Source organism: Trachinotus anak, unplaced genomic scaffold (genome assembly GCF_046630095.1).
Source record: "Trachinotus anak isolate AG129_WGS33_773 ecotype Australia unplaced genomic scaffold, CSIRO_AGI_Tana_v1 ptg000003l, whole genome shotgun sequence".
Classification (NCBI taxonomy): Eukaryota; Metazoa; Chordata; class Actinopteri; order Carangiformes; family Carangidae; genus Trachinotus; species Trachinotus anak.
This window is the reverse complement of record NW_027273854.1, coordinates 19,583,366-19,607,365: the sequence shown is the minus strand read 5'-3', so window position 1 is coordinate 19,607,365 and position 24,000 is coordinate 19,583,366. Positions and strand designations below refer to the sequence as shown.

At 50.0% G+C, this 24,000-nt stretch overlaps 18 non-coding genes and 4 pseudogenes across 18 annotated transcripts; all 22 read left to right on the top strand.

The window, feature by feature from the left end:
- Positions 1-2,805: 2,805 nt before the first annotated feature.
- On the top strand, positions 2,806-2,980 carry LOC139619772 (U2 spliceosomal RNA; annotated as a pseudogene).
- Positions 2,981-3,375: 395 nt separating this feature from the next.
- LOC139618810 (U5 spliceosomal RNA) lies at positions 3,376-3,490 on the top strand. The gene has a single exon (XR_011689820.1). It is a non-coding gene; the product is annotated as a U5 spliceosomal RNA (small nuclear RNA).
- Positions 3,491-3,654: 164 nt separating this feature from the next.
- On the top strand, positions 3,655-3,846 carry LOC139619416 (U2 spliceosomal RNA). Its single transcript, XR_011690413.1, has one exon. It is a non-coding gene; the product is annotated as a U2 spliceosomal RNA (small nuclear RNA).
- A 399-nt stretch (positions 3,847-4,245) lies between these two features.
- Positions 4,246-4,360, top strand: LOC139618809 (U5 spliceosomal RNA). The gene has a single exon (XR_011689819.1). It is a non-coding gene; the product is annotated as a U5 spliceosomal RNA (small nuclear RNA).
- A 164-nt stretch (positions 4,361-4,524) lies between these two features.
- On the top strand, positions 4,525-4,716 carry LOC139619415 (U2 spliceosomal RNA). The gene has a single exon (XR_011690412.1). It is a non-coding gene; the product is annotated as a U2 spliceosomal RNA (small nuclear RNA).
- A 391-nt stretch (positions 4,717-5,107) lies between these two features.
- Positions 5,108-5,222, top strand: LOC139618808 (U5 spliceosomal RNA). The gene has a single exon (XR_011689818.1). It is a non-coding gene; the product is annotated as a U5 spliceosomal RNA (small nuclear RNA).
- A 164-nt stretch (positions 5,223-5,386) lies between these two features.
- LOC139619414 (U2 spliceosomal RNA) lies at positions 5,387-5,578 on the top strand. Its single transcript, XR_011690411.1, has one exon. It is a non-coding gene; the product is annotated as a U2 spliceosomal RNA (small nuclear RNA).
- A 387-nt stretch (positions 5,579-5,965) lies between these two features.
- Positions 5,966-6,080, top strand: LOC139619308 (U5 spliceosomal RNA). Its single transcript, XR_011690309.1, has one exon. It is a non-coding gene; the product is annotated as a U5 spliceosomal RNA (small nuclear RNA).
- Positions 6,081-6,244: 164 nt separating this feature from the next.
- LOC139619413 (U2 spliceosomal RNA) lies at positions 6,245-6,436 on the top strand. The gene has a single exon (XR_011690410.1). It is a non-coding gene; the product is annotated as a U2 spliceosomal RNA (small nuclear RNA).
- A 395-nt stretch (positions 6,437-6,831) lies between these two features.
- Positions 6,832-6,946, top strand: LOC139618807 (U5 spliceosomal RNA). The gene has a single exon (XR_011689817.1). It is a non-coding gene; the product is annotated as a U5 spliceosomal RNA (small nuclear RNA).
- Positions 6,947-12,697: 5,751 nt separating this feature from the next.
- On the top strand, positions 12,698-12,871 carry LOC139619698 (U2 spliceosomal RNA; annotated as a pseudogene).
- Positions 12,872-13,266: 395 nt separating this feature from the next.
- LOC139618806 (U5 spliceosomal RNA) lies at positions 13,267-13,381 on the top strand. Its single transcript, XR_011689816.1, has one exon. It is a non-coding gene; the product is annotated as a U5 spliceosomal RNA (small nuclear RNA).
- Positions 13,382-13,545: 164 nt separating this feature from the next.
- On the top strand, positions 13,546-13,737 carry LOC139619412 (U2 spliceosomal RNA). Its single transcript, XR_011690409.1, has one exon. It is a non-coding gene; the product is annotated as a U2 spliceosomal RNA (small nuclear RNA).
- A 395-nt stretch (positions 13,738-14,132) lies between these two features.
- LOC139618805 (U5 spliceosomal RNA) lies at positions 14,133-14,247 on the top strand. Its single transcript, XR_011689815.1, has one exon. It is a non-coding gene; the product is annotated as a U5 spliceosomal RNA (small nuclear RNA).
- Positions 14,248-14,411: 164 nt separating this feature from the next.
- On the top strand, positions 14,412-14,603 carry LOC139619397 (U2 spliceosomal RNA). The gene has a single exon (XR_011690394.1). It is a non-coding gene; the product is annotated as a U2 spliceosomal RNA (small nuclear RNA).
- A 383-nt stretch (positions 14,604-14,986) lies between these two features.
- Positions 14,987-15,101, top strand: LOC139618804 (U5 spliceosomal RNA). Its single transcript, XR_011689814.1, has one exon. It is a non-coding gene; the product is annotated as a U5 spliceosomal RNA (small nuclear RNA).
- Positions 15,102-15,265: 164 nt separating this feature from the next.
- Positions 15,266-15,344, top strand: LOC139618754 (U2 spliceosomal RNA; annotated as a pseudogene).
- A 3,737-nt stretch (positions 15,345-19,081) lies between these two features.
- LOC139619411 (U2 spliceosomal RNA) lies at positions 19,082-19,273 on the top strand. Its single transcript, XR_011690408.1, has one exon. It is a non-coding gene; the product is annotated as a U2 spliceosomal RNA (small nuclear RNA).
- Positions 19,274-19,672: 399 nt separating this feature from the next.
- Positions 19,673-19,787, top strand: LOC139618803 (U5 spliceosomal RNA). The gene has a single exon (XR_011689813.1). It is a non-coding gene; the product is annotated as a U5 spliceosomal RNA (small nuclear RNA).
- A 164-nt stretch (positions 19,788-19,951) lies between these two features.
- Positions 19,952-20,143, top strand: LOC139619410 (U2 spliceosomal RNA). Its single transcript, XR_011690407.1, has one exon. It is a non-coding gene; the product is annotated as a U2 spliceosomal RNA (small nuclear RNA).
- A 395-nt stretch (positions 20,144-20,538) lies between these two features.
- Positions 20,539-20,653, top strand: LOC139618802 (U5 spliceosomal RNA). Its single transcript, XR_011689812.1, has one exon. It is a non-coding gene; the product is annotated as a U5 spliceosomal RNA (small nuclear RNA).
- Positions 20,654-20,817: 164 nt separating this feature from the next.
- Positions 20,818-20,896, top strand: LOC139618752 (U2 spliceosomal RNA; annotated as a pseudogene).
- Positions 20,897-24,000: the final 3,104 nt, after the last annotated feature.

Below are 24,000 nucleotides of genomic sequence, written 5' to 3'. Positions count from 1 at the left end.
TGTCGGTTTTAGCTGAAATTAAAAGCAAGGGTGTCATTTTAAGGAGCAGGGAACGGGAAATAGAGGAGGGTGAGAAGTGCACCAGGTATTTTTTTAAGAAAATTGTTAGTAAAGGGGGGACCATTTTAAAACTAAAAAAGGAAAACGGGTGCATAACAGAGAATATCGAAGAAATTAAACAGATTGTGGAAAATTTTTACGTAGAATTGTATAAAGAAAAGCCCATTAGAATAGACACCATGAATGAAGTTTTAAAATCCATCGATAAAAAAGTAAAAGACAGTGTGCTTTTAACCCAAGATTTTACCATTCTAGAGTTAAATAAATGTTTGTCAAGTTTTAAAAAAGGGAAGTCCCCAGGACAGGATGGACTTCCCTTGGAATTTTATTTGACCTTTTGGGACATTTTAGCACCTGATTTGATCGATGTTTTTAAAGACTTTGAGCACCTAGACCGACTTCCTGACAGTTTTAGAGTAGGGATAGTGACTCTACTGCACAAAAACAAAGACAAGACCGACCTGATGAACTGGAGACCTATCGCACTTTTAAACCTTGATTGTAAACTTTTTAGCAAACTTTTAGCCTCACGTATGTCCTTGTTTTTAAAGGGGGTGATTCACCCGGATCAAGGCTGTGCCATCCCAGGGAGGAAGATCACCGACAGCCTGGTACTGATCCGAGACACCATCTGTTACGCGAGAGACAGAAACATCCGGCTAGTAGTCCTAAATTTAGATTTTGAGAAAGCCTTCGATCGGGTCTCGCACCAGTACCTTTTCAAGGTACTGCAAAAAATGGGGTTCCCAGAAAGGTTTCTAGCTTGGGTGGGATTGCTGTATCGGGACATTACCAGCAAATTTGTGATTAACGGGCATTTGACAAAAGCAGTCGATATTAACTGCGGTGTCCGTCAGGGTTGTCCGTTATCTGCCCTCCTATACATAACATGTATAGAACCGCTGGCACAGATCTTGAGAAGGGATCAACGAATCAATGGGTTGGGAGTACCGGGGAGCGGGGGACTGGACACCAAGTGTATTTTATACATGGACGACGTGAACATTTTATGCACCGACCTTTTATCCGTCAACAGGACGCTGGACTTGACTGACTGGTTTGGACAGGCTTCTGGGTCAAAGTTGAACAAAAACAAGACCCAAGCCCAATTTTATGGACCGTGGACAGCGACTGAGATGACAGGACTCCCTTTGACTGTGACCCAGACTGACCAAAAAATACTGGGGATCAAATTTGACAGGGAGGGAGAAGGAACAACAAATTGGCCAGACGTGGTAGGGAAAGTAAAACAAAGACTAGGATATTGGGGACTTAGAGGACTGACTATTGAAGGAAAGGTTTTAATCATCAAAGCGGTGATTTTACCTTTGCTTTTACTCATCAGTTCTGTTTTTATCCCACCTAGGAGAGTGCTTTTAGATCTGGAGCGAGCCATCTTTTATTTCCTGTGGGGCTCCAAGTGGGAGAGACTGAGGAGGGAGGTCATGAAAAGGCCAAAAGAGAAAGGAGGAAAAGGAGTGCCTGACCTGTACTTGTTTTTAGGAAGCCGATACACCGCACTACACCTCAAACAAGCCACAGACCCATCCGGAAACCCCAAAACTACAGCCATGACACGTTTCTGGATGGGATCGTACCTCAGACGATTGAAGATTTTACCTACAGATCTTAAAGTACCCGTGTCTTTTAGCCTGCCACCAGCCTATGCTTTTATGCCAACGTTTTTAAAGCATTTTAAACTGGAGCAGGAGGAGCTGCATATTTTAACCAACCACCGTTCTCTGATCTCTGTTGTGCAGGAGCAGGAGCCAGTGAGTCCAGTGCGCGGGCTCGCATTTGGCGAGCCCTCAACAGTTTGGCGCAACGTGAACCATTCTGCTCTTCCAAACAGACTCCGGGACCTGTCATGGATGGTGGCTCATGAGATTCTCCCAGTCAGGTCCGTCATGCACTCCCGGGGCATGTCAACACGCTCAACCTGCCCCCGACCCGGTTGTGGCGCGCCAGAGTCGGTGAGGCATTTGCTCTGGGAGTGCAGCGCTGCCGTAGACCAGTGGGCAATGGCCGGCTCCTTGCAATTCCCGTACTTGCCAGCAAGGGAGGTCCTTACAGCACAACTGGTGCTCTATGGGGTGAGCCAAAAAACACTGAAGAAAGATGACTTTGCCCAGATGTGGCTCACCCTAGCCGCCATCAAAGACGCCATATGGACCTCCAGAAACTTGCTGGTAAGGAAGCACATGCAGATCCCCCCCGTGGCTGTGATCCGGATGGCTGTAGGCGGCAGGCCTAGGACACAGCCACAAAGAAGCATCGCCTCTGTGCCCATTCGGACGAAGGAGCCGGAGCCACACATGAAAAGGTCAAAGCAGCGGCGGCCTGGCTCTCCGGGTGAGGCAGGTGGGAAGGAGCAACAGGGTGAGGATCTCCTCTGAGCACCACGACAGGATCCCGAGAGACCAAATGTTTGGGGGAGCGGAATGAGTGACCCTGGGTAGGGACTCACTCTGCTCCTGCACAAAATTAGAAAGAAGAGAAGTTTTAAACCAATGCACTCCCTTTTAAAGATTTGGGACACTCCATGGTTTTCATTTGTGAGATGGATTTTATGTTTGACAACATGTAAAACCCCTTGAAATATTTGTTTTTAATGTTTTAAAAAAAAAAAAAACAAACAAACAAACAATGGTTTTACAACTATTTATCATAGTGTTGTGATTATAATGTACCCTTTGTATCTCAAGATGTAAACCTTCTTTGAAAAAACTTGAAATGAGTGTCAATAAATCTTTTCGAAAGAAAAAATCTGTTCTTATCAGTTTAATATCTGATATGTCCTCTACCCGAGGACAAACATATTAAACGGATTTTTAGAACTGGGAGCTGAAAAAGGGGCTTGCTCCGTTCACTCCACGCATCGACCTGGCATTGCAGTGCCGCCGGGAACGGTGCACCCTTCTCTGGCCGTGTGGAAAAGCAAGCAAGCAAGCAAGCAAGCAAACAATGACGCAAACGTACAGTTTCAAATGCCCCTCTGGCAGTGGCTGGAGGAAGGTGAGTCAACCTGCCCCACAGCTGATATCCCTCACGCGCCCTGGAAGGGCTGCTAGCCTCCAATCAACCCCGCATTTTCCCTGTATTTTGGTCCCCGGGGGCCTGCAAGCGCCTGATAACTTGAGAAATTTGTGGGGATTGCATGTTGAGGCCCAGACACTTTTCTCCACAGCCCGATTGGCTAGAGCCCGTGACAACATGGGGAGGGGGCGGGGATTTGGCAAGCTAAGAGAAGGCTACCGTGAGGGCGGTGACTGGGACCAATGGGGTCCTCGGCCGCTCTTGAGGAGAGGCCTGTACTGACTCTGGTTTCTCTTCATCACGCACAAGTCTTTCGCCTTTTACTAAAGACTTCCGTGGAGAGGAACACCAATGAGTTTAAGCTATTTTTGGCAGGCTCTGCCGTATGGCTGAGCCCTTTGAGTTTGTGAAAAGTCAAACAGCTGTCGAGGTCAGGAATGGGGAGGTGGGCGGAGGTGGTGAAAAGCAGCCATTGCTCCGCTCATGTCAAAAGCAGCCAACCGCGACCAGCGAGATTTGTGCCAAGAGCCTGGCTGGAACGCCAGACACTTTGGGCCCATCGCTTCTCGGCCTTTTGGCTAAGATCAAGTGTAGTATCTGTTCTTATCAGTTTAATATCTGATATGTCCTCTACCCGAGGACAAACATATTAAACGGATTTTTAGAACTGGGAGCTGAAAAAGGGGCTTGCTCCGTTCACTCCACGCATCGACCTGGCATTGCAGTGCCGCCGGGAACGGTGCACCCTTCTCTGGCCGTGTGGAAAAGCAAGCAAGCAAGCAAGCAAGCAAGCAAACAATGACGCAAACGTACAGTTTCAAATGCCCCTCTGGCAGTGGCTGGAGGAAGGTGAGTCAACCTGCCCCACAGCTGATATCCCTCACGCGCCCTGGAAGGGCTGCTAGCCTCCAATCAACCCCGCATTTTCCCTGTATTTTGGTCCCCGGGGGCCTGCAAGCGCCTGATAACTTGAGAAATTTGTGGGGATTGCATGTTGAGGCCCAGACACTTTTCTCCACAGCCCGATTGGCTAGAGCCCGTGACAACATGGGGAGGGGGCGGGGATTTGGCAAGCTAAGAGAAGGCTACCGTGAGGGCGGTGACTGGGACCAATGGGGTCCTCGGCCGCTCTTGAGGAGAGGCCTGTACTGACTCTGGTTTCTCTTCATCACGCACAAGTCTTTCGCCTTTTACTAAAGACTTCCGTGGAGAGGAACACCAATGAGTTTAAGCTATTTTTGGCAGGCTCTGCCGTATGGCTGAGCCCTTTGAGTTTGTGAAAAGTCAAACAGCTGTCGAGGTCAGGAATGGGGAGGTGGGCGGAGGTGGTGAAAAGCAGCCATTGCTCCGCTCATGTCAAAAGCAGCCAACCGCGACCAGCGAGATTTGTGCCAAGAGCCTGGCTGGAACGCCAGACACTTTGGGCCCATCGCTTCTCGGCCTTTTGGCTAAGATCAAGTGTAGTATCTGTTCTTATCAGTTTAATATCTGATATGTCCTCTACCCGAGGACAAACATATTAAACGGATTTTTAGAACTGGGAGCTGAAAAAGGGGCTTGCTCCGTTCACTCCACGCATCGACCTGGCATTGCAGTGCCGCCGGGAACGGTGCACCCTTCTCTGGCCGTGTGGAAAAGCAAGCAAGCAAGCAAGCAAACAATGACGCAAACGTACAGTTTCAAATGCCCCTCTGGCAGTGGCTGGAGGAAGGTGAGTCAACCTGCCCCACAGCTGATATCCCTCACGCGCCCTGGAAGGGCTGCTAGCCTCCAATCAACCCCGCATTTTCCCTGTATTTTGGTCCCCGGGGGCCTGCAAGCGCCTGATAACTTGAGAAATTTGTGGGGATTGCATGTTGAGGCCCAGACACTTTTCTCCACAGCCCGATTGGCTAGAGCCCGTGACAACATGGGGAGGGGGCGGGGATTTGGCAAGCTAAGAGAAGGCTACCGTGAGGGCGGTGACTGGGACCAATGGGGTCCTCGGCCGCTCTTGAGGAGAGGCCTGTACTGACTCTGGTTTCTCTTCATCACGCACAAGTCTTTCGCCTTTTACTAAAGACTTCCGTGGAGAGGAACACCAATGAGTTTAAGCTATTTTTGGCAGGCTCTGCCGTATGGCTGAGCCCTTTGAGTTTGTGAAAAGTCAAACAGCTGTCGAGGTCAGGAATGGGGAGGTGGGCGGAGGTGGTGAAAAGCAGCCATTGCTCCGCTCATGTCAAAAGCAGCCAACCGCGACCAGCGAGATTTGTGCCAAGAGCCTGGCTGGAACGCCAGACACTTTGGGCCCATCGCTTCTCGGCCTTTTGGCTAAGATCAAGTGTAGTATCTGTTCTTATCAGTTTAATATCTGATATGTCCTCTACCCGAGGACAAACATATTAAACGGATTTTTAGAACTGGGAGCTGAAAAAGGGGCTTGCTCCGTTCACTCCACGCATCGACCTGGCATTGCAGTGCCGCCGGGAACGGTGCACCCTTCTCTGGCCGTGTGGAAAAGCAAGCAAGCAAGCAAGCAATGACGCAAACGTACAGTTTCAAATGCCCCTCTGGCAGTGGCTGGAGGAAGGTGAGTCAACCTGCCCCACAGCTGATATCCCTCACGCGCCCTGGAAGGGCTGCTAGCCTCCAATCAACCCCGCATTTTCCCTGTATTTTGGTCCCCGGGGGCCTGCAAGCGCCTGATAACTTGAGAAATTTGTGGGGATTGCATGTTGAGGCCCAGACACTTTTCTCCACAGCCCGATTGGCTAGAGCCCGTGACAACATGGGGAGGGGGCGGGGATTTGGCAAGCTAAGAGAAGGCTACCGTGAGGGCGGTGACTGGGACCAATGGGGTCCTCGGCCGCTCTTGAGGAGAGGCCTGTACTGACTCTGGTTTTTCTTCATCACGCACAAGTCTTTCGCCTTTTACTAAAGACTTCCGTGGAGAGGAACACCAATGAGTTTAAGCTATTTTTGGCAGGCTCTGCCGTATGGCTGAGCCCTTTGAGTTTGTGAAAAGTCAAACAGCTGTCGAGGTCAGGAATGGGGAGGTGGGCGGAGGTGGTGAAAAGCAGCCATTGCTCCGCTCATGTCAAAAGCAGCCAACCGCGACCAGCGAGATTTGTGCCAAGAGCCTGGCTGGAACGCCAGACACTTTGGGCCCATCGCTTCTCGGCCTTTTGGCTAAGATCAAGTGTAGTATCTGTTCTTATCAGTTTAATATCTGATATGTCCTCTACCCGAGGACAAACATATTAAACGGATTTTTAGAACTGGGAGCTGAAAAAGGGGCTTGCTCCGTTCACTCCACGCATCGACCTGGCATTGCAGTGCCGCCGGGAACGGTGCACCCTTCTCTGGCCGTGTGGAAAAGCAAGCAAGCAAGCAAGCAAGCAAACAATGACGCAAACGTACAGTTTCAAATGCCCCTCTGGCAGTGGCTGGAGGAAGGTGAGTCAACCTGCCCCACAGCTGATATCCCTCACGCGCCCTGGAAGGGCTGCTAGCCTCCAATCAACCCCGCATTTTCCCTGTATTTTGGTCCCCGGGGGCCTGCAAGCGCCTGATAACTTGAGAAATTTGTGGGGATTGCATGTTGAGGCCCAGACACTTTTCTCCACAGCCCGATTGGCTAGAGCCCGTGACAACATGGGGAGGGGGCGGGGATTTGGCAAGCTAAGAGAAGGCTACCGTGAGGGCGGTGACTGGGACCAATGGGGTCCTCGGCCGCTCTTGAGGAGAGGCCTGTACTGACTCTGGTTTCTCTTCATCACGCACAAGTCTTTCGCCTTTTACTAAAGACTTCCGTGGAGAGGAACACCAATGAGTTTAAGCTATTTTTGGCAGGCTCTGCCGTATGGCTGAGCCCTTTGAGTTTGTGAAAAGTCAAACAGCTGTCGAGGTCAGGAATGGGGAGGTGGGCGGAGGTGGTGAAAAGCAGCCATTGCTTCGCTCATGTCAAAAGCAGCCAACCGCGACCAGCGAGATTTGTGCCAAGAGCCTGGCTGGAACGCCAGACACTTTGGGCCCATCGCTTCTCGGCCTTTTGGCTAAGACTGCGGTCGCCTCCTTTTGATGGTTAAATTCTTGCCTGTTGTGGCTCTGAGTTAAACCAGCTCTTGGGAGGAAATTGTCTACATTCCTTGTTTAAAGTTGTGCAACTTTTCTGTAGTTGCATATCTTAAACAAATAGGAATTCATTGGCCCAGAGAATCTCTTACCTGAGCTCTGCCGGATTCAACACCTTGTCCAGGCCAAAACTTGAAAAGGTAAGTACGTTTTTAGATTTTTTTCCTTTTTTATATTTTTAATTGTATTTACTTATTTATTGTTCATTGTTTTTTTGTCCATTGTAAGTTTTTTACTGATTTTAGATCCTTTTAGCTTGTGGTGCCTCCACCATGTCGGCCACCCATGCCAACATGCGGAGGCACCACAGCGTCCGTTTTAAGTTTAAAGAAAAGGATGGAAAGCTCCTGGAGATGTCAAGGCTAGATTTCTCCAGGAAGCTAATCCAACAGGCTTTGAAATTCACAGCAAACGATTTGAATTGTATTTTGACCCTACCATTAAACAAAGGTTTTGATGTAAGCTTCCAGTCTGCGGCTATCTTGAGAGAATTTTGGACAAGATTTGAGTCTGTGAAACCCCAGTTTTCTGCATTTGTTGTTGAAAAACTGACTGATAATGCATTGAAAACAGTCATTGTCAGAATGTTTAATGAGACAGTGAATGCAGAAGACATTTGTATATGGCTGGGGAGATACTGCACTGTTAAAGGCCAGGCTACCAAAGTGAGAGATGAGGACGGCATCTGGAATTGCGCTTGGAGGGTCCCCATTCAACAATGGCAGGACCCCCAGGGCTTCCAAGGCCTGAAACATCTGCCGTCAATGATAGTTCTGGGTGAAAACAGGGGCTACATCCACTACCAAGGTCAGCCCAAGCTCTGCCGCAAGTGTGGTGAGCATGGGCACCTGGTAGAAGCGTGCACAAAAACCTTTTGCGGAAAGTGTAGAGAAATTGGGCACACTTTTGAGGAGTGCACCAATGGCAGGAAGTGCAACCTTTGTGGAGAAACAAATCATCTCTTCAGAGCTTGCCCCAAATCGTTTGCCAACAAACTAAAGGCAGCAAAAGCCAATGAACAAAATGGAGGACAAAAAGAAAAAGAGCAGGTTGAAGAGGCTGGGCAGGAAAATTCAAATCTCCCGCCAGATACTGTGATTGGAGAGGAGGGATCATGTGAGGCGGGAGAGGGGGAGGGGCCTGCAACAGCCCCATCAATGGAGAGTGGAGAGGAGGATGGGGAGATGCAGGAAGTGGGCGGAGCTAGTTCAGAAATGGAAGATTTTCAACCACCTGAAAATAGTGAGGATGCCCCCCTCCCCGATGCCCAGCAAACAAAGAGACTTGCATCGGAATTGTCCTCTGAGTCTCCTGTAGCCTCAGAGAAGAGGGGAAGAGTTGGGACTCTCTCAGACAGTTCATCTGTGGAGGAGCCCAGAGTCTTCCCCTCCAATTCACCAAATGAAGTCTCTTTTCTGACAGTAGCTCTACAATCAACCCCTAAGGACTCCAAGCTAAATGCAGCCTTGCGTCAAAGGCCAACCCCCAGAGTCCGACGGGGGAATGGAGCTCAACTCCCTCCTTCATCACCTGTTGAAGTGAAGGAGGAGCCCCGTTCACAAGAAATAGTCTAACTGCCTTTTTTTTTTAAAAAAAAAAGATATTTTAGCATCTTAAACCTCTATTTAGTGTTTTTAAAATTTCATACCTGTTGTTTTTAATCATACTCATGACACTCACCTTCTCAACCATCAATGTGAGAAGTGTGAAGTCGAGAGTTAGAGCCCAGAGTGTTTTATCCTTTCTTAAATCTACAAAGTCAGATGTGTTTTTAATGCAGGAATGTGGCATACCGTTTTTAAAACACTACCGACAGTGGGAGGAGATGTGGCCACAGACATCGATATGGAGCGGATCAAACCAAAATAAGAACGATGGAGTGGCCATTTTAATAAAAAACCCTCAGGTTCTGGTGAAGGGTAGCACTGTGGTGAGAGACGGTAGGGCACTTTTAGCACACTTGACCTTTATGGGACAGGATTTTAACCTTCTCAATATTTATGGCTTTAACGACAAAAATGACAGGTATGACCTTTTAGAAGACCTGCAGTCCCACATGCTAGGGAGAGTGCCATTAGTTTTAGGAGGTGATTTTAACTGTATTTTAAGTCGAAAAGATAGAAAAAGAACAGGGGAAGATTTTAAAATTGACAAAACATCGGTTTTATTACAGGGCATATGCAGGGATTTTAAACTACAAGACTGTTTTAAAACCATGCATCCCAGAGAGGAGGGCTTCACCTGGTTCAGTGGTGATGGCACCAGAGCCTCTCGCATAGATTTTATTTTCACACGGGACTGCCCGCCGACCGATGCTAGATTGACCCCTGTTTTCTTTTCTGACCACCTGATGCTCTCCTGCACCCTTTCACTCTCTTCAGGTGTGACTTTTGGAAGTGGTCTGTGGAAACTCAACTGCTCCCTGCTTGAAGATCAACATCTAGTTCAGCAGTACAGGGAGCAGTACCGAGAGTGGCAGACCCTTCAAGACATGTACGATACACGAGCACACTGGTGGGAGATGGTGAAGGGAAAGACCCAGACTTTTTTCAGACAGGCAGGCAAAAAAAGAAAGGGCAAGGAGAACAGACGCATGATGGGACTGCAGAAGCGACTACAGCGCTATTTTAACCTCAACCAAAATGGAATGGATTTTAATGAAGAAATTACAGAAATCAAATCAGAGATGTCGGTTTTAGCTGAAATTAAAAGCAAGGGTGTCATTTTAAGGAGCAGGGAACGGGAAATAGAGGAGGGTGAGAAGTGCACCAGGTATTTTTTTAAGAAAATTGTTAGTAAAGGGGGGACCATTTTAAAACTAAAAAAGGAAAACGGGTGCATAACAGAGAATATCGAAGAAATTAAACAGATTGTGGAAAATTTTTACGTAGAACTGTATAAAGAAAAGCCCATTAGAATAGACACCATGAATGAAGTTTTAAAATCCATCGATAAAAAAGTAAAAGACAGTGTGCTTTTAACCCAAGATTTTACCATTCTAGAGTTAAATAAATGTTTGTCAAGTTTTAAAAAAGGGAAGTCCCCAGGACAGGATGGACTTCCCTTGGAATTTTATTTGACCTTTTGGGACATTTTAGCACCTGATTTGATCGATGTTTTTAAAGACTTTGAGCACCTAGACCGACTTCCTGACAGTTTTAGAGTAGGGATAGTGACTCTACTGCACAAAAACAAAGACAAGACCGACCTGATGAACTGGAGACCTATCGCACTTTTAAACCTTGATTGTAAACTTTTTAGCAAACTTTTAGCCTCACGTATGTCCTTGTTTTTAAAGGGGGTGATTCACCCGGATCAAGGCTGTGCCATCCCAGGGAGGAAGATCACCGACAGCCTGGTACTGATCCGAGACACCACCTGTTACGCGAGAGACAGAAACATCCGGCTAGTAGTCCTAAATTTAGATTTTGAGAAAGCCTTCGATCGGGTCTCGCACCAGTACCTTTTCAAGGTACTGCAAAAAATGGGGTTCCCAGAAAGGTTTCTAGCTTGGGTGGGATTGCTGTATCGGGACATTACCAGCAAATTTGTGATTAACGGGCATTTGACAAAAGCAGTCGATATTAACTGCGGTGTCCGTCAGGGTTGTCCGTTATCTGCCCTCCTATACATAACATGTATAGAACCGCTGGCACAGATCTTGAGAAGGGATCAACGAATCAATGGGTTGGGAGTACCGGGGAGCGGGGGACTGGACACCAAGTGTATTTTATACATGGACGACGTGAACATTTTATGCACCGACCTTTTATCCGTCAACAGGACGCTGGACTTGACTGACTGGTTTGGACAGGCTTCTGGGTCAAAGTTGAACAAAAACAAGACCCAAGCCCAATTTTATGGACCGTGGACAGCGACTGAGATGACAGGACTCCCTTTGACTGTGACCCAGACTGACCAAAAAATACTGGGGATCAAATTTGACAGGGAGGGAGAAGGAACAACAAATTGGCCAGACGTGGTAGGGAAAGTAAAACAAAGACTAGGATATTGGGGACTTAGAGGACTGACTATTGAAGGAAAGGTTTTAATCATCAAAGCGGTGATTTTACCTTTGCTTTTACTCATCAGTTCTGTTTTTATCCCACCTAGGAGAGTGCTTTTAGATCTGGAGCGAGCCATCTTTTATTTCCTGTGGGGCTCCAAGTGGGAGAGACTGAGGAGGGAGGTCATGAAAAGGCCAAAAGAGAAAGGAGGAAAAGGAGTGCCTGACCTGTACTTGTTTTTAGGAAGCCGATACACCGCACTACACCTCAAACAAGCCACAGACCCATCCGGAAACCCCAAAACTACAGCCATGACACGTTTCTGGATGGGATCGTACCTCAGACGATTGAAGATTTTACCTACAGATCTTAAAGTACCCGTGTCTTTTAGCCTGCCACCAGCCTATGCTTTTATCCCGACGTTTTTAAAGCATTTTAAACTGGAGCAGGAGGAGCTGCATATTTTAACCAACCACCGTTCTCTGATCTCTGTTGTGCAGGAGCAGGAGCCAGTGAGTCCAGTGCGCGGGCTCGCATTTGGCGAGCCCTCAACAGTTTGGCGCAACGTGAACCATTCCGCTCTTCCAAACAGACTCCGGGACCTGTCATGGATGGTGGCTCATGAGATTCTCCCAGTCAGGTCCGTCATGCACTCCCGGGGCATGTCAACACGCTCAACCTGCCCCCGACCCGGTTGTGGCGCGCCAGAGTCGGTGAGGCATTTGCTCTGGGAGTGCAGCGCTGCCGTAGACCAGTGGGCAATGGCCGGCTCCTTGCAATTCCCGTACTTGCCAGCAAGGGAGGTCCTTACAGCACAACTGGTGCTCTATGGGGTGAGCCAAAAAACACTGAAGAAAGATGACTTTGCCCAGATGTGGCTCACCCTAGCCGCCATCAAAGACGCCATATGGACCTCCAGAAACTTGCTGGTAAGGAAGCACATGCAGATCCCCCCCGTGGCTGTGATCCGGATGGCTGTAGGCGGCAGGCCTAGGACACAGCCACAAAGAAGCATCGCCTCTGTGCCCATTCGGACGAAGGAGCCGGAGCCACACATGAAAAGGTCAAAGCAGCGGCGGCCTGGCTCTCCGGGTGAGGCAGGTGGGAAGGAGCAACAGGGTGAGGATCTCCTCTGAGCACCACGACAGGATCCCGAGAGACCAAATGTTTGGGGGAGCGGAATGAGTGACCCTGGGTAGGGACTCACTCTGCTCCTGCACAAAATTAGAAAGAAGAGAAGTTTTAAACCAATGCACTCCCTTTTAAAGATTTGGGACACTCCATGGTTTTCATTTGTGAGATGGATTTTATGTTTGACAACATGTAAAACCCCTTGAAATATTTGTTTTTAATGTTTTAAAAAAAAAAAAAACAAACAAACAATGGTTTTACAACTATGTATCATATTGTTGTGATTATAATGTACCCTTTGTATCTCAAGATGTAAACCTTCTTTGAAAAAACTTGAAATGAGTGTCAATAAATCTTTTCGAAAGAAAAATCTGTTCTTATCAGTTTAATATCTGATATGTCCTCTACCCGAGGACAAACATATTAAACGGATTTTTAGAACTGGGAGCTGAAAAAGGGGCTTGCTCCGTTCACTCCACGCATCGACCTGGCATTGCAGTGCCGCCGGGAACGGTGCACCCTTCTCTGGCCGTGTGGAAAAGCAAGCAAGCAAACAAGCAAGCAAACAATGACGCAAACGTACAGTTTCAAATGCTCCTCTGGCAGTGGCTGGAGGAAGGTGAGTCAACCTGCCCCACAGCTGATATCCCTCACGCGCCCTGGAAGGGCTGCTAGCCTCCAATCAACCCCGCATTTTCCCTGTATTTTGGTCCCCGGGGGCCTGCAAGCGCCTGATAACTTGAGAAATTTGTGGGGATTGCATGTTGAGGCCCAGACACTTTTCTCCACAGCCCGATTGGCTAGAGCCCGTGACAACATGGGGAGGGGGCGGGGATTTGGCAAGCTAAGAGAAGGCTACCGTGAGGGCGGTGACTGGGACCAATGGGGTCCTCGGCCGCTCTTGAGGAGAGGCCTGTACTGACTCTGGTTTCTCTTCATCACGCACAAGTCTTTCGCCTTTTACTAAAGACTTCCGTGGAGAGGAACACCAATGAGTTTAAGCTATTTTTGGCAGGCTCTGCCGTATGGCTGAGCCCTTTGAGTTTGTGAAAAGTCAAACAGCTGTCGAGGTCAGGAATGGGGAGGTGGGCGGAGGTGGTGAAAAGCAGCCATTGCTCCGCTCATGTCAAAAGCAGCCAACCGCGACCAGCGAGATTTGTGCCAAGAGCCTGGCTGGAACGCCAGACACTTTGGGCCCATCGCTTCTCGGCCTTTTGGCTAAGATCAAGTGTAGTATCTGTTCTTATCAGTTTAATATCTGATATGTCCTCTACCCGAGGACAAACATATTAAACGGATTTTTAGAACTGGGAGCTGAAAAAGGGGCTTGCTCCGTTCACTCCACGCATCGACCTGGCATTGCAGTGCCGCCGGGAACGGTGCACCCTTCTCTGGCCGTGTGGAAAAGCAAGCAAGCAAACAAGCAAGCAAACAATGACGCAAACGTACAGTTTCAAATGCCCCTCTGGCAGTGGCTGGAGGAAGGTGAGTCAACCTGCCCCACAGCTGATATCCCTCACGCGCCCTGGAAGGGCTGCTAGCCTCCAATCAACCCCGCATTTTCCCTGTATTTTGGTCCCCGGGGGCCTGCAAGCGCCTGATAACTTGAGAAATTTGTGGGGATTGCATGTTGAGGCCCAGACACTTTTCTCCACAGCCCGATTGGCTAGAGCCCGTGACAACATGGGGAGGGGGCGGGGATTTGGCAAGCTAAGAGAAGGCTACCGTGAGGGCGGTGACTGGGACCAATGGGGTCCTCGGCCGCTCTTGATGAGAGGCCTGTACTGACTCTGGTTTCTCTTCATCACGCACAAGTCTTTCGCCTTTTACTAAAGACTTCCGTGGAGAGGAACACCAATGAGTTTAAGCTATTTTTGGCAGGCTCTGCCGTATGGCTGAGCCCTTTGAGTTTGTGAAAAGTCAAACAGCTGTCGAGGTCAGGAATGGGGAGGTGGGCGGAGGTGGTGAAAAGCAGCCATTGCTCCGCTCATGTCAAAAGCAGCCAACCGCGACCAGCGAGATTTGTGCCAAGAGCCTGGCTGGAACGCCAGACACTTTGGGCCCATCGCTTCTCGGCCTTTTGGCTAAGATCAAGTGTAGTATCTGTTCTTATCAGTTTAATATCTGATATGTCCTCTACCCGAGGACAAACATATTAAACGGATTTTTAGAACTGGGAGCTGAAAAAGGGGCTTGCCCCGTTCACTCCACGCATCGACCTGGCATTGCAGTGCCGCCGGGAACGGTGCACCCTTCTCTGGCCGTGTGGAAAAGCAAGCAAGCAAACAATGACGCAAACGTACAGTTTCAAATGCCCCTCTGGCAGTGGCTGGAGGAAGGTGAGTCAACCTGCCCCACAGCTGATATCCCTCACGCGCCCTGGAAGGGCTGCTAGCCTCCAATCAACCCCGCATTTTCCCTGTATTTTGGTCCCCGGGGGCCTGCAAGCGCCTGATAACTTGAGAAATTTGTGGGGATTGCATGTTGAGGCCCAGACACTTTTCTCCACAGCCCGATTGGCTAGAGCCCGTGACAACATGGGGAGGGGGCGGGGATTTGGCAAGCTAAGAGAAGGCTACCGTGAGGGCGGTGACTGGGACCAATGGGGTCCTCGGCCGCTCTTGAGGAGAGGCCTGTACTGACTCTGGTTTCTCTTCATCACGCACAAGTCTTTCGCCTTTTACTAAAGACTTCCGTGGAGAGGAACACCAATGAGTTTAAGCTATTTTTGGCAGGCTCTGCCGTATGGCTGAGCCCTTTGAGTTTGTGAAAAGTCAAACAGCTGTCGAGGTCAGGAATGGGGAGGTGGGCGGAGGTGGTGAAAAGCAGCCATTGCTCCGCTCATGTCAAAAGCAGCCAACCGCGACCAGCGAGATTTGTGCCAAGAGCCTGGCTGGAACGCCAGACACTTTGGGCCCATCGCTTCTCGGCCTTTTGGCTAAGATCAAGTGTAGTATTCGTGGAGAGATTTTTCTTTTTTGATCTGGGCGACACTTCTATGGAAGCGATGGCCAGTATGGCCTCTCCTGTGCAGGTTATCCCTAAGGTTGGGTTGAGGTTCACGCTTCGTTTCCAGGCAATCGTGACAGAAGAAGATGCTGTTTCAAGATCGTGGTTCTGCAAGAGGGTCATCATGGGCCAGCTTCTTTTGACGGTGGAGGATGTCTTGTGCATTCAATGGAACCAACAGGAAAAAGCTTTTGATGTCACCCTGAGGAATGAGGAGGTGTACAGAAAGGTGTCTGAAAATTGTTCGGCTGGAGCTGGGGTAAGGCCCCTTGCCTGCTACAAGATTTTGAGTTTGGACAGACCTAATTTCAGGCAGATCACAGTTCACATGTTTAACCCGTTTGTGACTGATCTTGCCTTGGCTGATTTCCTGGGCCGGTATGGAGAAGTGGTGTCAGCAGCAAGATATGTTAATGATCCAATGGGGTTTTGGACTGGCAGACGGCAGTTCCAGGTGTTGCTCAAGCCTGAGCCAGAAGGGCCTGGTGGTCTCAGACATCCACCCGCCTTTTTTAGTCTCGGTGGGGACCGTGGCTATTTGTTCTATTCGAGGCAACCGTCTTTCTGTCGGCAGTGTAGGCAGTCTGGCCACACGGAGGCAGGATGCACTGGGGTCTGCTGCCGTTTCTGTGGTCAGGGGGGACACGAGGCTAAAGACTGCACTGCACTGAAGGCCTGTCATGGATGTGGTGGACTTGATCACCTCTATCGGAGCTGTCCTGGCCGTAGGAGAACCTTTGCAGAAGTAGCTGGGGCCACTGGAGGGCAGGGTAAGGCTCAAGACTTTGGAGGGACTTTCGTGCCAATGGGCAATACGTCAATTGATCCACAGCAAGCGGATCAGCTTCCAGGCCCTTCTGGGAGTAGAGTGGACTCTGTATCCAAGGTGCAGGGACTTGCCAGTGTTGCTGGAGAAGTCAGTGTGGACCAGGTGCCCTCGGGGATTACGGACACGGTCCCCACTGGTGCCGCTCCCACCGAGCCAAAGCAAGGAGCACGAAGAGGTTTGAAGGTGTTGGAGGAGGGTCTCTCGATTGAAAAGGGGGAGTGTGAGCAGGTGGTGAAGAGTAAAAGGTCAAAGAGGGAGAGGGAGGGAGAGGGGAGGGGGCAGGCCGCAGAGGTGGGGGTTGATGTGGGTAGGGCTGATGGAATACAACAGGGGGGGGAAACGGTTAGAGGAGGGGCCCGGGGGCGGGATGCAATAGATACAGGTCAGGGGTTGGAGCATGTCTCAGGGGTTTTGGGTGAGGAGCCACCAGCTGGGTTGGAGCTTGATTTTGAGCTTTCTCCCGGTTTGCTCCTATTGTCGTCTCCTTTGAGTGAGGACGCATACGAGGGACCAAAAAGGCCTTCATCCTCACCAAATGCTGTTCCCTTTTCCTGGGCGGACCAGATGGATAGTGAAGGAGATGATCTGTATTCACAGTAGGGGGGGGGACTGTTTTGTTTTCTTTTTGTTTTTGTTTGAGTGTAAGCATCTGTAATTTAAAATGTTCTCCTTTGATGTTCTTTCTCTGAATGTGAGGGGAATGAGGAACACTGTTAAAAGAAGGATCGTTTTCGAATTTGTTAGCTCTTTGCGTGTAGCTTTTTGTTTGTTGCAGGAAGTCCACTTACGGGATATGGGGGATGTTGGGTGTTTTAGAAGGGAATGGACCAGAGGGGACTCAGTCTGGAGCATAGGGGGTGTTCACTCTACAGGAGTTGGGATTTTGTTTGGTTTTAAGGAGATTAAAGTGGAGGGTGTTTTTGTTATTGTCCAGGGGAGAATAATGGGTGCGGACATCTCCTGGGGAACAAACACGCTGAGAATCATTGTGGTCTATGGACCACAATCCTCAGCAGAGCGGAAAGAAATGTTTGGGATGCTGGAGCCGCACCTTGTCACCAACAGGCAGGTCATCATAGGGGGTGATTTTAATGTAGAGTTAGGAAAGGGGGGTGATGCCAGCGACCTGTACATTTCTAATCTTTTGAATAGTTTTGGTTTGGTCGATGGGGCGAGGGTGGTCAGGCCACTCATGGATGGTCCCACTTGGCGTAATTCGCAGGGGATCTTTAAGCGTTTAGATTATGTATTTTTTGTTAAGACCTTGAAGTTGGTTGCAGGAAGGGTGCTCCCGGTTTGCTTTTCGGATCATGATGGTTTGCTGTTTACGGTGAGTTTGGATTTGCCAGTCTTCGGGCCTGGGTTTTGGCGCTTAAATATTAGTGTGCTGGAGGAGGACTTGTTTAGTCAACAGTTTCTTTGGTTTTTTAAGGGTCTTATGGGACTCAAACCGCTGTGCCAGGGGTTGTTAGAGTGGTGGGAGGTGGCTAAGGAGAGGATGAAGATATTTTGTTTAAGTTATTGTCAGAGAAAGGCTGGAATGGCAAAGAGGGAGGTGGTCCATCTCCAGCACCGCCTTGAACTCGAGTATGCTAGGGGTAACTGTAAAGGTGCTGTAGACCATCAAGTTTGCGCATCCTTGAAAGCAAGTCTGAGACATATTTTTGAGGGTAGGGCCCGCGCATACCTGGTGCGGTCACGTCTGCAGTTCATTGAACAGTCAGAGACATGTTCGGCTGCTTTTTTTGGCTCCATACGGGCTGATAGGGCGAAGCAGCTGGTGTCAGGAGTTAGGAATAAACAGGGCAGGGTTGTGGTGGACACCTGCGAGATGGTGTGTGTCGCTACAGATCATTTCCGTGATGTTTTCACGGAGCGAGCGGTAGACATAGGAGGGGGAGGGGTGTTCCTGGATTTGCTGAACCAGCAGGTGCCAGGGAACATAGTGCGGGCTTTGGAGGCCCCACTGACCCTCAAAGAGCTTGAAGGTGCTCTCTGTAGGATGAACAGGCGCAAGGTGCCAGGCATTGATGGGTTGCCGGTAGAGTTCTATGTTAAGTTTTGGGACATACTTGGGCCAGTATTGTTGGAGGTGTTGACTGAGGTGCTCTGTACGGGGAAAATGGGGAGGTCTATGGCGACTGGAGTTATCTCCCTTCTGTTTAAGAAAGGGGATCGCGCTGATATGGATAACTGGCGACCGCTGTCCATGCTGTGCGTAGACTATAAGCTCCTGGCTAAGGTTCTGGCAGACCGGTTAAGCGTGGCCCTGCCACATGTGGTCCATGTGGACCAGACATGTGCAGTGCCAGGGCGCTCAGTAAGATGGAACCTGCAACTCTTACGGGATGCTGTGGCTTGGGCTGAGGATAGGCATCTGCCGCTTATGCTGGTCGGTCTTGATCAAGCAAAGGCCTTTGACAGAGTACATTGGGGTTTTATGTTTAGTGTACTGGAAAGGCTAGGTTTCGGTCAGGTTTTTGTAGGGTGGCTGCGCACATTGTATAGGGGTGCGGGGAGCAGGGTTTTGGTTAATGGGCACCTGGGGGAGGCTTTTAGTTTGTACTCTGGGGTGAGACAGGGTTGCCCGCTCTCACCGCTGCTCTATGTGCTTTACATGGAGCCATTAGCAGCTGCCATTCGGGCTGATCCTGGAGTGAGAGGTTTTTTTGTGCCTGGCAGTGGGGGTCTGCGAGTCAAGCTGTCTCAGCAGGCTCTGCCGTATGGCTGAGCCCTTTGAGTTTGTGAAAAGTCAACCAGCTGTCGAGGTCAGGAATGGGGAGGTGGGCGGAGGTGGTGAAAAGCAGCCATTGCTCCGCTCATGTCAAAAGCAGCCAACCGCGACCAGCGAGATTTGTGCCAAGAGCCTGGCTGGAACGCCAGACACTTTGGGCCCATCGCTTCTCGGCCTTTTGGCTAAGATCAAGTGTAGTATCTGTTCTTATCAGTTTAATATCTGATATGTCCTCTACCCGAGGACAAACATATTAAACGGATTTTTAGAACTGGGAGCTGAAAAAGGGGCTTGCTCCGTTCACTCCACGCATCGACCTGGCATTGCAGTGCCGCCGGGAACGGTGCACCCTTCTCTGGCCGTGTGGAAAAGCAAGCAAGCAAGCAAGCAAGCAAGCAAACAATGACGCAAACGTACAGTTTCAAATGCCCCTCTGGCAGTGGCTGGAGGAAGGTGAGTCAACCTGCCCCACAGCTGATATCCCTCACGCGCCCTGGAAGGGCTGCTAGCCTCCAATCAACCCCGCATTTTCCCTGTATTTTGGTCCCCGGGGGCCTGCAAGCGCCTGATAACTTGAGAAATTTGTGGGGATTGCATGTTGAGGCCCAGACACTTTTCTCCACAGCCCGATTGGCTAGAGCCCGTGACAACATGGGGAGGGGGCGGGGATTTGGCAAGCTAAGAGAAGGCTACCGTGAGGGCGGTGACTGGGACCAATGGGGTCCTCGGCCGCTCTTGAGGAGAGGCCTGTACTGACTCTGGTTTCTCTTCATCACGCACAAGTCTTTCGCCTTTTACTAAAGACTTCCGTGGAGAGGAACACCAATGAGTTTAAGCTATTTTTGGCAGGCTCTGCCGTATGGCTGAGCCCTTTGAGTTTGTGAAAAGTCAAACAGCTGTCGAGGTCAGGAATGGGGAGGTGGGCGGAGGTGGTGAAAAGCAGCCATTGCTCCGCTCATGTCAAAAGCAGCCAACCGCGACCAGCGAGATTTGTGCCAAGAGCCTGGCTGGAACGCCAGACACTTTGGGCCCATCGCTTCTCGGCCTTTTGGCTAAGATCAAGTGTAGTATCTGTTCTTATCAGTTTAATATCTGATATGTCCTCTACCCGAGGACAAACATATTAAACGGATTTTTAGAACTGGGAGCTGAAAAAGGGGCTTGCTCCGTTCACTCCACGCATCGACCTGGCATTGCAGTGCCGCCGGGAACGGTGCACCCTTCTCTGGCCGTGTGGAAAAGCAAGCAAGCAAGCAAGCAAGCAAACAATGACGCAAACGTACAGTTTCAAATGCCCCTCTGGCAGTGGCTGGAGGAAGGTGAGTCAACCTGCCCCACAGCTGATATCCCTCACGCGCCCTGGAAGGGCTGCTAGCCTCCAATCAACCCCGCATTTTCCCTGTATTTTGGTCCCCGGGGGCCTGCAAGCGCCTGATAACTTGAGAAATTTGTGGGGATTGCATGTTGAGGCCCAGACACTTTTCTCCACAGCCCGATTGGCTAGAGCCCGTGACAACATGGGGAGGGGGCGGGGATTTGGCAAGCTAAGAGAAGGCTACCGTGAGGGCGGTGACTGGGACCAATGGGGTCCTCGGCCGCTCTTGAGGAGAGGCCTGTACTGACTCTGGTTTCTCTTCATCACGCACAAGTCTTTCGCCTTTTACTAAAGACTTCCGTGGAGAGGAACACCAATGAGTTTAAGCTATTTTTGGCAGGCTCTGCCGTATGGCTGAGCCCCTTGAGTTTGTGAAAAGTCAAACAGCTGTCGAGGTCAGGAATGGGGAGGTGGACGGAGGTGGTGAAAAGCAGCCATTGCTCCGCTCATGTCAAAAGCAGCCAACCGCGACCAGCGAGATTTGTGCCAAGAGCCTGGCTGGAACGCCAGACACTTTGGGCCCATCGCTTCTCGGCCTTTTGGCTAAGATCAAGTGTAGTATTCGTGGAGAGATTTTTCTTTTTTGATCTGGGCGACACTTCTATGGAAGCGATGGCCAGTATGGCCTCTCCTGTGCAGGTTATCCCTAAGGTTGGGTTGAGGTTCACGCTTCGTTTCCAGGCAATCGTGACAGAAGAAGATGCTGTTTCAAGATCGTGGTTCTGCAAGAGGGTCATCATGGGCCAGCTTCTTTTGACGGTGGAGGATGTCTTGTGCATTCAATGGAACCAACAGGAAAAAGCTTTTGATGTCACCCTGAGGAATGAGGAGGTGTACAGAAAGGTGTCTGAAAATTGTTCGGCTGGAGCTGGGGTAAGGCCCCTTGCCTGCTACAAGATTTTGAGTTTGGACAGACCTAATTTCAGGCAGATCACAGTTCACATGTTTAACCCGTTTGTGACTGATCTTGCCTTGGCTGATTTCCTGGGCCGGTATGGAGAAGTGGTGTCAGCAGCAAGATATGTTAATGATCCAATGGGGTTTTGGACTGGCAGACGGCAGTTCCAGGTGTTGCTCAAGCCTGAGCCAGAAGGGCCTGGTGGTCTCAGACATCCACCCGCCTTTTTTAGTCTCGGTGGGGACCGTGGCTATTTGTTCTATTCGAGGCAACCGTCTTTCTGTCGGCAGTGTAGGCAGTCTGGCCACACGGAGGCAGGATGCACTGGGGTCTGCTGCCGTTTCTGTGGTCAGGGGGGACACGAGGCTAAAGACTGCACTGCACTGAAGGCCTGTCATGGATGTGGTGGACTTGATCACCTCTATCGGAGCTGTCCTGGCCGTAGGAGAACCTTTGCAGAAGTAGCTGGGGCCACTGGAGGGCAGGGTAAGGCTCAAGACTTTGGAGGGACTTTCGTGCCAATGGGCAATACGTCAATTGATCCACAGCAAGCGGATCAGCTTCCAGGCCCTTCTGGGAGTAGAGTGGACTCTGTATCCAAGGTGCAGGGACTTGCCAGTGTTGCTGGAGAAGTCAGTGTGGACCAGGTGCCCTCGGGGATTACGGACACGGTCCCCACTGGTGCCGCTCCCACCGAGCCAAAGCAAGGAGCACGAAGAGGTTTGAAGGTGTTGGAGGAGGGTCTCTCGATTGAAAAGGGGGAGTGTGAGCAGGTGGTGAAGAGTAAAAGGTCAAAGAGGGAGAGGGAGGGAGAGGGGAGGGGGCAGGCCGCAGAGGTGGGGGTTGATGTGGGTAGGGCTGATGGAATACAACAGGGGGGGGAAACGGTTAGAGGAGGGGCCCGGGGGCGGGATGCAATAGATACAGGTCAGGGGTTGGAGCATGTCTCAGGGGTTTTGGGTGAGGAGCCACCAGCTGGGTTGGAGCTTGATTTTGAGCTTTCTCCCGGTTTGCTCCTATTGTCGTCTCCTTTGAGTGAGGACGCATACGAGGGACCAAAAAGGCCTTCATCCTCACCAAATGCTGTTCCCTTTTCCTGGGCGGACCAGATGGATAGTGAAGGAGATGATCTGTATTCACAGTAGGGGGGGGGACTGTTTTGTTTTCTTTTTGTTTTTGTTTGAGTGTAAGCATCTGTAATTTAAAATGTTCTCCTTTGATGTTCTTTCTCTGAATGTGAGGGGAATGAGGAACACTGTTAAAAGAAGGATCGTTTTCGAATTTGTTAGCTCTTTGCGTGTAGCTTTTTGTTTGTTGCAGGAAGTCCACTTACGGGATATGGGGGATGTTGGGTGTTTTAGAAGGGAATGGACCAGAGGGGACTCAGTCTGGAGCATAGGGGGTGTTCACTCTACAGGAGTTGGGATTTTGTTTGGTTTTAAGGAGATTAAAGTGGAGGGTGTTTTTGTTATTGTCCAGGGGAGAATAATGGGTGCGGACATCTCCTGGGGAACAAACACGCTGAGAATCATTGTGGTCTATGGACCACAATCCTCAGCAGAGCGGAAAGAAATGTTTGGGATGCTGGAGCCGCACCTTGTCACCAACAGGCAGGTCATCATAGGGGGTGATTTTAATGTAGAGTTAGGAAAGGGGGGTGATGCCAGCGACCTGTACATTTCTAATCTTTTGAATAGTTTTGGTTTGGTCGATGGGGCGAGGGTGGTCAGGCCACTCATGGATGGTCCCACTTGGCGTAATTCGCAGGGGATCTTTAAGCGTTTAGATTATGTATTTTTTGTTAAGACCTTGAAGTTGGTTGCAGGAAGGGTGCTCCCGGTTTGCTTTTCGGATCATGATGGTTTGCTGTTTACGGTGAGTTTGGATTTGCCAGTCTTCGGGCCTGGGTTTTGGCGCTTAAATATTAGTGTGCTGGAGGAGGACTTGTTTAGTCAACAGTTTCTTTGGTTTTTTAAGGGTCTTATGGGACTCAAACCGCTGTGCCAGGGGTTGTTAGAGTGGTGGGAGGTGGCTAAGGAGAGGATGAAGATATTTTGTTTAAGTTATTGTCAGAGAAAGGCTGGAATGGCAAAGAGGGAGGTGGTCCATCTCCAGCACCGCCTTGAACTCGAGTATGCTAGGGGTAACTGTAAAGGTGCTGTAGACCATCAAGTTTGCGCATCCTTGAAAGCAAGTCTGAGACATATTTTTGAGGGTAGGGCCCGCGCATACCTGGTGCGGTCACGTCTGCAGTTCATTGAACAGTCAGAGACATGTTCGGCTGCTTTTTTTGGCTCCATACGGGCTGATAGGGCGAAGCAGCTGGTGTCAGGAGTTAGGAATAAACAGGGCAGGGTTGTGGTGGACACCTGCGAGATGGTGTGTGTCGCTACAGATCATTTCCGTGATGTTTTCACGGAGCGAGCGGTAGACATAGGAGGGGGAGGGGTGTTCCTGGATTTGCTGAACCAGCAGGTGCCAGGGAACATAGTGCGGGCTTTGGAGGCCCCACTGACCCTCAAAGAGCTTGAAGGTGCTCTCTGTAGGATGAACAGGCGCAAGGTGCCAGGCATTGATGGGTTGCCGGTAGAGTTCTATGTTAAGTTTTGGGACATACTTGGGCCAGTATTGTTGGAGGTGTTGACTGAGGTGCTCTGTACGGGGAAAATGGGGAGGTCTATGGCGACTGGAGTTATCTCCCTTCTGTTTAAGAAAGGGGATCGCGCTGATATGGATAACTGGCGACCGCTGTCCATGCTGTGCGTAGACTATAAGCTCCTGGCTAAGGTTCTGGCAGACCGGTTAAGC